This window comes from Tursiops truncatus, unplaced genomic scaffold (genome assembly GCF_011762595.2).
Source record: "Tursiops truncatus isolate mTurTru1 unplaced genomic scaffold, mTurTru1.mat.Y mat_scaffold_147_arrow_ctg1, whole genome shotgun sequence".
In the NCBI taxonomy this organism is placed as follows: domain Eukaryota; kingdom Metazoa; phylum Chordata; class Mammalia; order Artiodactyla; family Delphinidae; genus Tursiops; species Tursiops truncatus.
The window spans coordinates 35226-49752 of NW_022983206.1; the positions used below are offsets into that span (position 1 = coordinate 35226).

The window sequence follows — 14527 nt, forward strand, 5'->3', positions numbered from 1 at the left end:
GGGGGAGGGATAAATTAGGATGTTGAGATTAACATATACACACTATATAAAATAGATAATCAACAAGGACCTACTGTATGGTACAGGGATCTATAGTCAGTATTTTGTAATAACATATAAGGGAAAAGAATGTGAAAAAGAATATATATATATATATGTATAAAAGAATATATATAATAATATATATGTATAAACTGAATCACTTTGCTGTACACCTGAAAACTAACAGGACATTGTAATTCAATTATATTTCAATTAAGAAATTAAAAATAGAACTACCACATGAAATTAAAATAGAACTACCACATCAAAAAAAAAAAAGGAAACAAAAATTCAAAATTATCTCTTAGTGGTGTCAAAGAGCCTGAATCAGAATATTAATATAATTAGACTTCCACCTATTAGCTACATGAACTTGGAGAAATTACTCACTTTAAACCATAGTGTCAGGGGGCCCTTCAAGATGGTGGAGGAGTAAGATGCGGAGCTTGCTTTCCTCCCCACAAATACATCATCTACATGTGGAACAGCTCCTACAGAACACCTACTGAACTCTGGCAGAAGACCTCAGATGTTCCAAAAGGCAAGAAAAATCCCCATGTACGTGGGTAGGGCAAAGAAAAAACAGAGATAAAAGAATAGAGATGAGGCTTCCCTGGTGGCGCAGTGGTTGAGAGTCCGCCTGCCGATTGCAGCGGGAACAGGTTCATGCCCCGGTCCGGGAAGATCCCACATGCTGTGGAGCGGCTAGGCTCGTGAGCCATGGCCGCTGAGCGCTGCGCGTCCGGAGCCTGTGCTCCGCAACGAGAGAGGCCACAACAGTGGAGGGGCCCACGTACCACAAAAACAAAACAAACAAAAAAAACTGACAAAGGATTAATCTCAAAAATATACAAGCAGCTTATGTAGCTCAATATCGAAAAACAAACAACCCAATCCAAAATGGGCAGAGTACCTAAATAGACATTTCTCCAAAGAAGATATACAGATTGCCAACAAACACATGAAAGGATGCTCAACATCACTAATCATTAGAGAAATGAAGATCAAAACTACAATGAGGTATCACCTTACGCCAGTCAGAATGGCCATCATCAAAAAATCTACAAACAATAAATGCTGGAGAGGGTGTGAAGAAAAGGGAACCCTCTTGCACTGTTGGTGGGAATGTGAATTGATACAGCCACTATGGAGAACAGTATGGAGGTTTCCTTAAAAAAACTAAAATAGAACTACCATACGACCCAGCAATCCCACTACCAAGCATATACCCTGAGAAAACCCATAATTCAAAAAGAGCCATGCACCACAATGTTCATCGCAACTCTATTTACAATACCCAGGACACAGAAGCAACCTAAATGTCCATCGACAGATGAATGGATAAGAAGATGTGGCACATATACACAATGGAATATTAATCAGCCATAAAAATAAACAAAATTGAGTTATTTGTAGTGAGTTGGATGGACCTAGAGTCTGTCATACAGAGTGAAGTAAGTCAGAAAGAGAAAAACAAATACTGTATGCTAACACATATATATGGAATCTAAAAAAAAAAAAGGTTCTGAAGAACCTAGGGGCAGGACAGGAATAAAGACGCAGACGTAGAGAATGGACTTGAGGACACCGGGAGGGGAAGGTAAGCTGCGACAAAGTGAGAGAGTAGCCACTTCGTGGATATATATACACGACCTAATTTAAAATAGATAGCTAGTGGGGAAGCAGCCGCATAGCACAGGGAGATCAGCTCAGTGCTTTGTGGCCACCTAGAGGGGTGGGACAGGGAGTGGGGGAGGGAGACACAAGAGGCAGGGGTTATGGGACATATGTATACATGTAGCTGATTCACCTTGTTATACAGCAGCAACTAACACACCAGTGTAAGCATTATACTCCAATAAAGATGTTAAAAAAAATAAACCCTGTAGTGTTCAGTTCTGTAAAATGGGTGTATTAACAGAACAATCTTCAGGGGCTTGAATGAATGACAAATGAGATGGATGATGCAGTTAGAGTATAAAGCAGTTCCTGGCACATAGTATCAATTCAATTAAAATGATCTCTTCTCCTTATAAGTATTACTTGATAATTCTTAACCGATTCAATTTTTAAATAATTCCTTGGAGAGTAATTTTGTAACGATTTGACAGGCATTGTAATCTTTCAAACAGGACAGGCTGTCAGTGGACTTGAGGAAAACCTCAAGAGCAAAATTGCAACAAACCTTTGCCTAGTAACAGTTTTCAGCTTAAGGAAAGTATGTTCAACAGAAGTATATTCTGTGAATATTAGAATTTTGACATAACCAGTTGATGACATAATGGGCATATATTTATAACTAAAATCTCCTCAGATTCCAGTTGAGTCAGTTCTGCTACCAGCTTGTTTTGAAAATGCAAAGTTGGTCCAATTCAACTGATAGATTAGGGAATAATGAGTTTATTGTGAATAGTGTTTACTCCTGGGCTGCTCAGTCTGGGTGATGCTGGAAGTAAGCACAAAAGCGGCACTCAGCTGACCCCAGCTTTGTAGGAATACACAAAACACTACGCTATTCAAACATCTACTAGGCACCTCAGTTCACTGTCTCTGAAATGAGCCACACCCACCCTAATTTAGTGTTGCAGCTTTCCTTTGGATGTAAGATCCTCCTCCTTCCAAAGAAACCACAACTCTTCTGGCGCCCACTTCCACGGACGACCGTCTGCAGTTTTTGAGATAAAGTACTATACTTACATGCATACATGTATTTCTTAATCATTTAACATCTGTCAAACTGTGCTACCATTTTCATATTAGGTTCCTAACTTATTTTTCACATCAATAATACATAATAATAATAAAATAATGCCAATAGTAAAGTTTTCAGTGTCGTACCTAACCCTCATTTCCCCCATAAGCCCCCCTGGTTTCTATTGTGTGATTTTCCACAGCAAAGTGATTTTAGAAATGAATATGTTGTTCCAGCAGAAATGACTGTATAGTGAAGGTACACATTCCCCAATTTTGAACTATGTTTCCGCTTACAAGAAAAAGATGATAATTTTCTCTGTCTGAAGTTTATTTTGCCTGTGGAGTGAGCATTTACTTCATTGTCCAAGATATAACTTGTACATGTATTCAGGAGTAGAGTATAGAATACAGTAGAAAGTCAATTATCTCCCTGTTAATAGTTTGACACCTCATTCTTAATAATTAGCTGAATCTTGCCTAACATAAATAGTACCTTGTTGTTTAAACATCTCTATGGATACTTAAGAGGTTAGAATCAAGCGCAGGTAGGTATTCATAACCAGTAAACCCATAGTTAACAATTTTGCATTCTTCTCTCAAACAGAAAAAACAATTTAACGATTTATTTTAATAATGTAAGTTAGCAATCTCCAAACTACTTCAGTTTTAAAGCTCATGAGCTTCTTCTCCCAGGACTTAATTACATAGATACTTATTTCACTTTCAGGAAAAAACATTTTCCGTCTAGTGCTGTTATACATCGATGTTGAATGGGTTCATGCTATTAAGCAGATGCTGGCATTTTCAATGTGGCGTTCGAATGCTTGTCACTAAATTCCAGACTGCATGATTAATTTTGATCATGGTTCAGTATCCAGCCTAGCCAGCATCCCAGTTAGGTCCACTGGTATTTCATCTAATAAGTGATAAAAATAAATAAAATAAAAAAGCCACTTCCATGGGACCTTTATTCTGTTTAAGAAGTGATGTGTGTCATGTATCCAAAAAGGCCAACTAAAGTGTTACTTTTCTTTCTTAAAGCTGCTGACTGTATACTCAGATGTACCTGTTTTTTAAAAATCATATATGCTTTCCTGTTATTCGTACCACTAGGGCTGAGAAATGGTCTATGTATGTTTTCTATTTAAAAAGTAGGTGGATAATGGTGCTTTTGGTGTCCTGTTCTTTTCACTTTTGTCCTGTGTCTTAGGAAGAGATCTGTTTCTTCGGAAAATGTTCTAGAAGCATTTGTGCTGACAGTGTGCTAGTATCATTTTATTCCAATTTACACATAATAGGGTGAAACAATTTTACGACTCCATGTATACTCTATTGCGGTGACAGTATCAAGCGTTGATTAGCTCATCGGAGATCAAACTCTTTAGTAAGTTACCGACAGATGCAGTTTAAATCTAAGAAGTAGGTCAGGTTTATTACCTACATCAATCCTTTAATATAGTAGGGCAGAGACTTAAAGGTGAAGAAAAGAGAGCATTTGTGTGCAGGAATGAGTTGACAGACACAATACAAAAATAAGTCTTATCCGCCAGAATATTCCTCATTTAAAAAAACTGAACATTGCATTCAAGGTAAGGGCCATACACATTAAAGGCTGCCCTGTGTAAAGTGTGATTGTGCTGCTTATCGTGATTATAAAGACAGGTTTTCCAGGATATGTAGTCGGGAACAATAAACATCATTCTTTTCAATGCTAATACAGCTCTGATAACTAAATAAATATCAGTGCTTTTAATTTTGCTTTTAATATGACCTCTGATTTAGAATATACATATATTTGCCGCCTGAAAGGTTGAGCCCATTATAGTTATATGTAAACCAAATCATTCTCAGAAGTTCCACAGATTTTGATGCTTTTCTGAAACTCTCAAGTGAGTATTTCTGTTAGATCATCAGTTCCACATTCAATCTCTCTTGCACTCTCTTAGCACTATATTTTTCACTGCTGTTAGTAAAAATAAATTTAGTCCCAAAATAAAAACTTAATGAAATAAAACAAATAAAAAAACATGCTCTAGCTTTCACTTTTAGAAGTGTACTTACTTGGATTTCAGAGGAAAGAGTATTACAATTAAATAGTCCCTCTGCCCCTTACTGATTAAATAATGAATGGTGGAAATAAAGAAATAGAGGGAATTATTTCATGAAAAATTAGGAGTTTGCTATCTACATCAATAAATTATAACATGATCACAAAACTTTTTTCTTTTCTTGATCCCCTTTTGCATTTATGATAAACCACTAAAAAGAAAAAAAATAAATGTTCCAGATTAAAACACTAACATCTACATATGCTAATTATTAGTTTTAAAGAACTAAAATAATAAACTTGGGCCAAAAATGAGATTCCAAAAGAGTCGTATCTCATAATTAAAACATATGAAATCCTAAACATGCTTTCTTGGCCAATCATGCCATTCTATGGATATACCATAAAATCAGAACGCCCCCACATATTCCTATTAATATTTCCATCTTGGCCAACTTGGTGAATTCAGAAAGCCAAAATATGACAAGAACTTCACATATACAGCATATGAGTTGGGCCCACACTTTAGCATGTTACTCTTTCCAAATTCTGATATATGCTCCTAATACAAATGGCAGGTATAGTTTGAAAGTAACACTATAAAAAGCTGAAAAAAAAAGAGAGCAGAAATGCTATTGGACATTAATGCTTATAACTGTAAAAAACGTGACATACTTTCTCTTTTTAGGTAGAAGGGCTGTATAGGTCGGTCCACACTTGCAAATATATGTGTGTGTTTTGTTGTTACTGTTGTTCTGTCCAAAAGTGTCCATCAAGGTCATAAACTTGAGAGGCCATCTGTTTAAAAGTGCTGACACACCCCATTACAAACCAAACCACAGACATTTTCAAAGCACTAAAGTTTGTACTTATTTGGCTGGACAATATTTCTGAAATAAATTAATAAGTTCCTATGAGTCAATCAACATCTCTAGTCTGTATATCATCCATCTATTCCACAAACATCAGATTCATGGTCTGTCAAAGACAGTTGCCAGATTATAATCTTAGTAAGTACCATCGTTTAAAAGAATGACAGGGAGACAAAAAGGAGAGGGGAATTATTAGAAGTAAAGTATTTGTGGGGATTGGGGTAGATGTTAGCCCAGAGAAATACCTTTGAGGATAACATATGTTCTTAATTTAAGTTTGTCTCTTCCTCTGACTTGTTGTTTTTCTTAAGCAATATTTAATTGGTTTCTAAGGCAATTCATAAATTCCCTCCCACAACTATTGCTGCCTGGTATTTATGCCCCTTTGGTTGCTGTTAGATATAGAAAAATAGAGTTTCATTTTGCTTACTACATCAAATGTAATAGAGCTAAGGACAGTTTCTATTCAGCTTTCTAGAATTCAGCATCTGATTATTTAGGCTTTACTTCTGTGCCCAATAGTTTGTTTTATTTCTAGGACAATAACTACATGAAAAGTGGACCATTTTTAATGATGGTAGCAGAATCCTTGAAGTAGAAGTACATGATGGCACTGAACAAAATGCTTATTCCCGGGCTCCAGCACTGCCCTATTGAACCAGACACGTAGGGTCATAAATCTGCAATATTAACAATTTTCCCAAGTTGATTCTTAATTCCACTAATGTTTGGAGATGAATGCTTTCAACAATTTCACAGCTCAATGAAATTTCCACTGTAGGCTAACAAGCAAAACCCAAACAGAGAGAATAAAGCATCCTTCTATTTGTTAGTCACACTTTGGTGGAAGCAAGAGAAAAACACTGGCTAAATGAGGTTTTGGAAGTGTGCCTGGCTTTTATTAATTCCTGCCATTTTTCCTCTATTGTTATGAAGAATAAAAATGTGATGACCTGAACTTTGGGTCCATTATATAAACATAATTTTTGAATCCATTTGTGAAAAACTATCATAACTAGTGAAATGGAGACACATTATATGCATTTTTCCTTGTATCAGTCAGATATTAATTGTCACATATTAGGAGTACATCAATTATTGTTTTGAATCAGGAGCAAAAAAAAAAAAAAAGAAAACAAGAGATGATCTCAGGAAGAAAAAGGGTATGACCAATAGTTCAGAAAATAAATACAATAACTAGAAACTGCTATAATTGGGATATGGACAAAGTGCTATGGGAATGATGTATTAACTCAGCTCTTGTGGGCAATAAAAGAAAGGGAACAATAGAGGATCTTTGAGGCATGAGTTGGGTCTTCTTTAGGCAAAGAGATGGTTATGAGCAAAAGCATGAAGGTATGGAAGTAGGGTGCATTCAGAAAAACAGGTTAGTGTGGTTCACTTATAAGGTACATGGAAATTCATGTTAGAAAGTGAGGAGGGAAGGATCAGGTCTGCTGTGTGTTTTTGTGTCTATGTTTGAGCTGGGTTTAGGTAGTGCATTCACAAAAGAGTTGACATAAAAGCTGTCTAGAAAGATGAATAGGATTTTACCACCAAACAATGAAAGCACACTCTGACTGAAGAAACAGCATGAGTTAAAAGCACAAGAACATTAGACTGTCCCTTGTCACTAGGGAACAATGTAGTCTCCCAGCCTTAGAATAATAGTGCATGTGGTAGGGAATGATATTATATAAAGTCGGAAACTAAGACTAAGGTTAGATTATAAAAAGCTACAAATTATGAGCTATGTTGTTTAGATGTTATTATAAATGGAATGAAATGGAATGGGATGAATGAATGAATGAAACAGAAATATTTAATAAAATATTTAAAAAGGGGAATAGTCAATCAAAGGTTTCTTCTAAAACTGTAATTATAGTAGTAGAATAGAAAATGGATTGAACCAAATAAGGGACTTTCATTTCCAGAAATGGTCTATTAAGTATTTTGGAAAAGCCACCCTCTGAGGATAAAGTGCCTATATATTTATAATATTTAATATATGTGTGTATACATTTAAAAACTGCTTGAACTACTATTAAAATAGTAAAGAATCACTAGTCCAGGAAGATAGAGGCTCAGAGAGGTAAGCTTGGAATTGAAGGACTTTTTTTTAAAGTTGTTTCCCAGTTCTATGGCAGCCATAGGTTGATGATGGTTTTTACAACCTTGTTAGATTAAGTAGACAAATATTGGTGTCTAAGCTAGCAGGTGGAGGAAAACCAGCATATCTCCCTTGCTTTGGGTAGGGATACTGAAATGCTGCATCTTAGGACTAAGTTTAAAAGAGAAACAGACAGGTCCTTTCAGGGACTTGCAATTCATCTCCAGAAGAGCTGAATCCGATTGTTGCTTCTCTCAGGTTAGAAAGAAAACCTATATCCCATGTACAAGAGGATAACAATATCAGATACCTAATTATTTCTACAAATAATTCTGCAAAACAAGGCCCAATAAAATAAAAATAACCAGGCACATTAGGAGACAAAGCCCATATGAAACAAATCGGCAGAAACAATAAGAAACAGAAGCAGACCTACTGATGGTCCAGATACTAGAGTGACCATCATAGATTTAAAAAGCAACCACTTTATTATGTTAAAGAGGATAAATGACAAAGTGGCAGAATATTGGCAGATCTAGAAATTGAAAAAAAACTAGTGGAAATTTCAGAACATAAAAATACAATAATCGAAGTTAGGAATGCAGTGGATGGGATTAACAGCAGGTTAAATAGAAGTGACAAAATAATTAGTAAATTGGATGACAACTTAGAATAATGAATGAAGCAGAGAGAGACATAGGAAAGAAAGTACAAGGAGGAGATCAGCCATAAAATATACATACAGTAAGAAGAGAAGATCTAGAGAGAGAAAAGAGCAGCCATCCTATCTGAACAGATAACAGCTGTGAACCTTCTGGAACTAATGAAAGTTATCAAGTTATGAAGCCAAAGATTCAAGAAATAAGATGTGAATAGGAACTTTACAAAAGAAGACATGTAAGTGGAAAATAAACATACTCTCTTATTAATTAGGAAGATGCAGATTAAAGTCACAATGAAATAATACTTCCCATGTGTAAGACTGGCTAAAATTAAAAATACTATCACAAGTGTTGTCCAATATGTGGATCATTAAAATTCTCACACAATGATGGTTGGAGTATAGATTGCTTCAACCTCTTTAGAAAATGTCTTTACATTATCTGCTAAAGTTGAACATATGTGTAACCCACAGCCCAGAAATTCCACTCTTTAAAAAGTACCCACTATAAATGTAAGTACATGAGCTTGAAGAAATATGTATGTAAATGCTAATAGTGGTATGATTTAGAATCAATAGTGTAAACAACCCCCATACTCATTAATATTGTAATAGATAAATACATTGTAACATATTCATGTATGGATTACTATACAGTATGCAAAATGAGTCAAATATAGCTTCCCACAACAACAATGATGAATCTCACAACCATAATGTTAAGTGAAAGAAGCCATATATTTCTGTTAGGACAAAATTAAAAGAACAGGAAAAAACTAGACCATGACTAGGTGGTAAAACCAAGGGAGTGATTATAATATTAAATGTCAGGATGATGGTTCCTTTGGAGATAAGGAAGAAGTAGTGACGAGAGAAGGTAGGAAGCAGCTTCTAGGCTATACATTCTGATCTATTTATTGATTTGAGTAGTAGTCACAGGGATGTTGTCTTTATGATAATTCATCATTTTGATTTTTGTTTTGTGCGTTTTTCTCTGTGATATTTCATAGGCAGACATATTTTAGAAAATGTATTGGTAACAGCGTAGTTTTCAGACTGGGAGACCAACTGCATGTTTAAATTTTTTTAAATGTCCTTTCAACATTTCAAGACTGTCAGATACTAGCTAAGTTTAAAATCATTTCAAATAATCAAAATAAGTTTATTCTTGCTTATTAGGCAATCATTAATTTAATTTAAAGTATGTGTATCTGCTTAAGGAATTTTGTTAAAGTTCGTTGATTTTTTTTCACGTCCATTAGAATTTCTTTTCTTAAATGAATTTTCCTTACCTCTAATAAAATTTTCACCTAATATGCTAGATCAGCCTTTCCCTTTACTAACTTGCCTTTGACTTTATCTAGTAATCCCAAGTAGTTTTCTTGCTCTAAAGGTCTAGATATTTCACAAACCTGTCTTCAAATTTATAATGAGTAAAGAATTTAGATATTTTCTTTCAATTTTAACTACAGAAGTGTCATTTAAAAAAAATTGATCCTAAAACATGGTTTTTATTCTGTCATTCTTCTGCTCAGAAACTTTCACATTTCAGCATGGCCTACAGGGTAATAATACATAATTACATGACCAAAGAACTAACAGGATCTTCAGATCATCCAGCCCACCTCCATCACTTCAGATAAGATAACTGAAACCCACAGATGTCATGGTACGAGGCCATGGATGTCATGGGAATGGTATAGAAATAGGGTTGCCTTTTTTTCTGTTCTTCTGTACTTCATCAAAAAGCAAATTCCAGATTCTAGAATTTAAGATCTTCCAAATTCAAACCCCACACTGCTTTTTTCAATGTCCCATCCCCACCAACACACATCATATCCTTATAATACAACCAGCTATATCTACTATATTCCTAATGTTTTGTCTAAGCAAGTATTTCTTTAGCTTATCTGATTGGATGAAGATTTTGATTTCATGATACCAGCTGATGTTCTTAGACCACAATACACAGAAGTAATTTTTGCTTAAAATTGAATATATCGGAAGGAAATAGAATAGCTCTGAAAATAAGGGAATCCTTTACAACAAGATCTCAGTAATAACATGATTTAGGACAGCTTGGCAACGTAAGGAAGAAGAAACTCATAGGAATTCTCTCCAATTTTCCACATAGGGACGAACCAGGGCCAACCATTTTCTATCCCTGTGTCTCTTTGTTTAAAATTCAAACATAGCAGAAGGGCAGTCTTATCGGTGTAATTTGGGTCACATGTCTACCCACTCTTGGTTCAGGAAGGTGAGTTACTGCCATTGACAGATCCAGCAAAACTGCAGAAAAGTGGGGATGAGGGAAGACCACAGTTCGCTAAGGAAAATCAAATCGAGGAGCTCCTACCAGAAGACGGAAGCAACAGTGGGAGTCAAACATAACAGATGTCTATAAAAGTCATCTAATCCAACCGACTAACGAGTTCTACCATATATCTCTTCCTTAGAAATTCCCAATTTAGAAATTACAATTAGTCAAGCCCTATAATTTACACCTTTATAACTCTTATTATTATTATTTGCACATTAGCCTAGTAGGCAATGCAGTTACAGAAACCAGGTAAAGAAAGGAAAAAAGTTAGTTAACAGCTAAATCCCTAAGTGATAAAATATCTTTTCATAGTCTAATCAAGATGTAAGCTTAAAATAAGTGTAAGAGACAAAGAAAAGAAACTTAACTTTTAAGCTTAACAAATGAGGGAGATTCTTTTCACCTTATTCTTTCCTGGCCTTTCCCTTTAACTTTCACTGCAAATATTTGGTTAATTCATTCACCTCTTGCTTTGGTAGAGGAGAATCCCTCATAAATCACAACTGCCTTGCCCAGCCGCTCCTGCTTTTGAAACGGGGCTTTGGATGCTATCCTGTGCTGTCCACAGCACTCCAGATGGGTCTGGGAATGGTGCCACGAGCCTTACTTATTAACACAACATGATTTTGTGGCCTTATGTGGGAGCATTATACAGCACTATAGAGCTGAGATGACATTTTTTAGTCACAATAATGATGACATATGGCACTGTCTTCATAACCCTTCCATTTGGGAGAAAACAATTTTCTACTTATTTTCTTAAAATATAGGGGCTGAGTGACTGTTGCAGCTTCTGAAATGGACACTCAACACTAATGAGCTCTAGCCTACGGTGACCTATTCAGAATGGAAGGCTCAGAGTGTGACATTCTGTTTAAGTGGGCTAAATGATTGGACATTAGTCACAGGAGTTTAAAGGTCTGAAGAGATGGCAAAATATTATTAATTCAATATATCTTTAATGCTAAAAAATATGGCCAGAGGGACCTTTGACAATTTCTTGGGCTATCAGAATACCTAATTGGAGATTAATCTCTAATAACCTCTTAATACCATTCAGAAGTTTAAATGAAGTCCAAACAAGAAAGAAATTGTCAGTTCAGTAGTGTCATTTACAGCTAATGCTACGGAAAACTATTTAATTCATTACAGAGGCAGAGAGACCCATTTTCAATTTTTGCCCTATATTTCTATCTGGCCATTAAATATAGTGCTGGCTAAACACAAAAATTAGAAAATGGGAACGCCTGCACTGAGCATTAACTTCTTTAAAGACCTTCTGGACTGATGCTTCAGGTTTCAGGCTAGCCATCAATTCCCCCAAGGGCTGCCTTCCTTTGCAGTTCAGGCTAAGTTAGACCCTGGCATTCTTTATAACACTTAATAGAATGAAGCTGTATTTTTTTTTTTTTTTTTTAACTCTGTCACCTCCCACAAAAAACAAACTCCATGGGAACAGGTGATTTATCTTGCTTACCAATGTATCCCAGCACATGGAAAAGTATCAATACCTGGCTTGCTAAACAGATAGGTTCTTTTTCACTGAAAAAGAATGAATGAAAAAATATATGAATGAGTGAATATACATGGAGGCCTGATTTTGAAATCTATCATGAATGTTTTATAATTGCTCCTGTCCTACAAATATTAATACTCTACTAGCACATAGTTTTGGAAGAATGAAAGAACTTTTTACACCATCTTACAATTTCCAGCCCTTTAGAAAAGCTGTATCTGAGGGTCATGAGGTTCTATCATTCCACTGCTCCTCCATGTGTGATCTCACATTTAGCTCAGGAAATAGGTACAAAAGGAATGCAGCGAACAGACCCCAACATTCTTAATATTTTGTTCTCCAAATTTGTTTAGTCAGCCTGGTTTCTTAGCACTCCTTGCTTTATCTTCTTTAGTCTGTAAGGAAGCTGTCCTTGGTTTCTGAAGTTAGGAGCCCCTGGGAAGTCACACATTACAGGAAAGACCAATGTAATAGAGTTTGACCCTATTTTGGATAGTGGACCACCAACTTTTTATTTTTGATTGAAGTATAGTTGACTTACAATGTTTTGTTAATTTCTGCTGTACAGCAAAGTGATTCAGTTATATATATATATATATATATATTCAGTTATACATATATATATTATTTTTCATATTCTTTTTCCATTATGGTTTATTACAGGAAATTGAATATAGTTCTCTGTGTACAGTAGGACCTTGTTGTTTATCCATTCTATATATAATAGTTGGCATCCGCTAACCCCCAAACAAAAATAATGGAATGCTTCATGAATGTGTGTGTCATGCTTGTGCAGGGGCTATGCTAACCTTTTCTGTATTGTTCCAGTTTCCGTATATGTGCTGCCTAAGCGAGCATACCACTGACTTCTCTTAAGCCTCAGTTTCCCCTTTCCTGTTAGCTCCGCATCCGGACAGGCTGATAAGAAAGTTTATACATGTCCCCTGCATGGCCCTTTTGAAATATTCCAACCTCACAAATCACAAACCCAAACCTAGCAAATTCCCTAATCTCACCCTCTAACAATGATAAAGGCCCAACTTTATCTGGGACCTGTCTGTGGTGCCCCCACCCCTGCCCTTCCCAGTGATCCCTTGTACAAGTAATCAACTCTCTTTCCAATTCTCTCAAGTTCTCCACATCCTATGTATTAACTTGAAGGTGGTCCAACCCAAGTACATTGGGTGATCACAAAGTAGCCAGTCTGATGTAAATTGTTTTCACTGTTGGCCTGCTTTGTACCTCAAAATAGTTTGGGTACATTTGATGAGTTTATCTCTAGGTAGCCCTTGTTAAAAGCCAGATCTGACATATGATTGCATATTTGTTGGTTACACTGAGAGAGATTCTAAAGGAAAAGGTTTAAACAATAAAATGTTAATATAACACATGGGCTAAAGACCCATGGGAATCATCTGGAGCTGGGCCCTGGGTACCTGGGAAGACTGTGCAAAAAGATAAGAGTGTTGTCAGGAAAGGAGTAAGAGGAGATAGGAGGTTTTTTTCCTCAATTTACTGTTTTGCTCTAGCTATCCCTAAGTTACTGATATTTGGGGAATTTATATTAAAGGCTTTGCAAAGGCTGGCTTCTGGGTCACATGCTAATATGCATACTTTCTTTCTTCCTTCCTCCCTTCTTCTCTTTCATCCTTGCTCTTATACATTTTTAATTTCTTAATTTCCAAGTTCACTTACTGTTCAAGTTCTAGAATGGTAAAGAAAGGACATAATGGTGGCACAATGTGAAGCATTGGCCAAGGAGCTATTTACCCTTTTGGCAACAGCAAATTTTTCACTTGCTGCCTGAACCCTCATGAGTCTATCATTTCCCAAATGGAAGTTGCTTTGTGGGACCATAAGAAAAAAGATGTCAAATGTGTGGCTTAGTGGCTTAAAATCAGGTAGAATCAAGAACAAAACAAAACAAAAACAAACTTGTGAAGAATATTTACCAAAACATGTACTTCAGCTGTGATCCCTCTTAGACAGTCTAACATCACTGACATTAGACGAGCCCTGCCTATATGCCCTAGTAGGCACCAAACCCTGCTGAGAGCTTCTAGAAACAAGATTGTTTGGGAGGATAGAGCATGCCTAAACAAATTAACCTCTGCCCACGTAACATGGCAAGGGAACTGCTATTTGTCTTCTTGTGGGAGCAAAGATGGTGGCATTCTAACATTGACATTAAGATGATGACAGGGAAGAATTTCACACGTGACACAAAGATGCCAAAGAAGAAAACAACATGCCCACTGTGGATAG

At 36.1% G+C, this 14527-nt stretch overlaps 1 non-coding gene across 1 annotated transcript; it reads right to left on the reverse strand.

Moving 5' to 3' along the window:
* Nucleotides 1-13013: 13013 nt before the first annotated feature.
* Nucleotides 13014-13120, reverse strand: LOC117310769 (U6 spliceosomal RNA). Its single transcript, XR_004524810.1, has one exon. It is a non-coding gene; the product is annotated as a U6 spliceosomal RNA (small nuclear RNA).
* Nucleotides 13121-14527: the final 1407 nt, after the last annotated feature.